At 21.8% G+C, this 2,500-nt stretch overlaps 1 non-coding gene across 1 annotated transcript in view; it reads left to right on the top strand.

Annotated features, from left to right (window-relative positions):
• Positions 1–2,472: 2,472 nt before the first annotated feature.
• Positions 2,473–2,500, top strand: part of LOC123304529 — a 2,151-nt gene continuing 2,123 nt past the window's right edge. Inside the window, exon 1 of the ribosomal RNA XR_006536541.1 lies at positions 2,473–2,500. This exon is cut by the window's right edge and continues 2,123 nt beyond it. This is a non-coding gene — a ribosomal RNA (small subunit ribosomal RNA).

Below are 2,500 nucleotides of genomic sequence, written 5' to 3'. Positions count from 1 at the left end.
TTAATAATTTATTATAATTATTAATGTTTATTGAATAATTTATTATAATGCATAAATTTCATTTAATAAAATATGATAAAAGCAAAAAAAAATTTTTTTGGTCCCAAAATAAAAATTTTTAGCTGAAAAAAATTTTTTTTTAAAAATTTTTTTTCTTTAAATTTTGATTATTCTGTAAAGTTTATGATGTTTAAAGCCATTTTAAACATTATCATATTTTGAGTTTGAAGCACCGGGTGTAATGTCTTTAATATATATGATGGATAGTGCGTGTAAGTTAATGAGATGAATGTATATCTATGTATAACAGTGTATTAGTGGTATTACGTTCAGCAGTCTCACACATATGATATAGTATGGTATAGTATAAGTTGTTTATTTTTCATACTGTCCGTGTATCATTCAACAAAGGTGGTGTAGAGTTGTATATGGCTTGGTATGACGTTGTTGCAATTCTATGGACACTATGATATTACGGATGCACAGATAGAGGAATAACACTTATCGTATATGTATCATTTATGTATGTTGACTGTGTAATGAATACTAAATATAATAAAATAATACACTTTTTAATAGAATAAACATTTGTTTCATGTTTTAGTATGATATTAAATGGTATAGAATAGGTTGTTTATTTTTCATACTGTCCGTGTATCATTCAACAAAGGTGGTGTAGAGTTGTATATGGCTTGGTATGACGTCGTTGCAATTCTATGGACACTATGATATTACGGAATAACAGAAAGAGGAATAAAACTTATTGTATATGTATCATTTATAACGTACTTTTATGTTGACAAGAATGAATGTATATCTATATGAAATAGTGTATTTTGTGGTATTATGTTCAACAGTCTTACATATATGATATAGTATGATATAGTATAATTTGTTTATTTTTCATACTCTAAGTGTATCATTCAACAAAGGTGGTGTAGAGTTGTATATGGCTTGGTATGACGTCGTTGCAATTCTATGGACACCATGATATCACGAAAAAACAGAAAGAAAAATAACAATTATCGTATATGTATCATCTATATTATTATTGTATTTTGACTATGTAATGAATGCCAAATTTAAAAATATACACTTTCTTAATAGAATAACATTTATTTTAGTATAATATAAAATGATATTGAATATGTTGTTTAATTTTCATACTGTTCGTGTATCATTCAACAAAGGTGGTGTAGGTATGTATATGGCTTGGTATGACGCTTTTGCATGTCTATGGACACCATGATATTACGAAAAAAACAGAAAGAAGAATAACACTTTTCAAATATGTATCATTTATATATTTTATTAACATGAACGCAAAATATACAAAATTATATATATATATATACTCAAAATATTCTGGATGGTAATCAGTTTGGTTTATTTTGATATTTAATATTGTATTTTGGTTTTTTTTGCTAGTAATGTTTCGAATATGTATATGCTGTTATTATTTTTTAGGTGTACATTGTATTAAATTGTTATCAATTATTTAATGTATGTATATAAAATAATAGCAAAAACATTTTCAATTATTATATAAAAAATTTTTTTTTTACACATGCATATTTATTAATATATGAAATTTTATCTCAGTTTTAATAAATATGTATTGAAATGAATAATAATACAATCTTATATATATTGATAATAGTCTGGATGGTAATCAGTTTGGATTATTTTGATATTAAATATTGTATTATTATTTTTGTAAAAAAATTAATGAGAATTTTGTAAAAAAAACCTCTATATGTATATCTTTTTATATCAATATTTAAAAAAAATTTTTTTTTTATTAAATTATTGATTATAAATAGAATAACATATAAATTTTTTTGTCAAAGCAAGTTCATGGGTTATAAGTTTTAAACTTTACACTCCCATATGAGCACACAATATTTATATAAAAATTATTTTTATAAATAATATTACATTGACTCACCTCATACCAAGCGAGAATATTAAGTGTTATTATAACGTTTTTTATTTAAAATTAACTTTTTAAATAAAATTAAAAAATAAATGACGCTTTCAATCTAGCGACGAGTATGAGAAAATGTTTGAAATATTTTAAGACCCATTTGGTGATGGTCTGACAAAAATCATAATTATTATTTTTTTTTTTTATTCAATAATATTTATTATGAATAACATGTTATATATTTCTTTTTGTAAAAGCAAAAAAATTATATAAATGACATAATAAAATATATATTTGAAAAAAAAAAAAAATTAATAATAATATATATATCTCATATGTTTTTTTCTATTAATTTTAAAACAATAGAGATATAAAAAAAAAAAAATTTATATCAGTAATGGGTGAGACCATCTGATATTTAAAATGAAATTGTAATAATATTATTATATATTAATAATTATTGTATGAAAATTTTTTTTCTTATAATAAGAAAACAAAAATATCATGTATATTATTATATATTTAATATTATAAATACAAATAGTTCCCTGGTTGATCCTGCCAGTAGTCATA

This window comes from Chrysoperla carnea, assembly GCF_905475395.1.
Source record: "Chrysoperla carnea chromosome X unlocalized genomic scaffold, inChrCarn1.1 SUPER_X_unloc_62, whole genome shotgun sequence".
Taxonomy (NCBI): Eukaryota; Metazoa; Arthropoda; class Insecta; order Neuroptera; family Chrysopidae; genus Chrysoperla; species Chrysoperla carnea.
The sequence above is the reverse complement of the archived record's forward strand: the minus strand, read 5'-3'. Positions and strand labels throughout refer to the sequence as shown.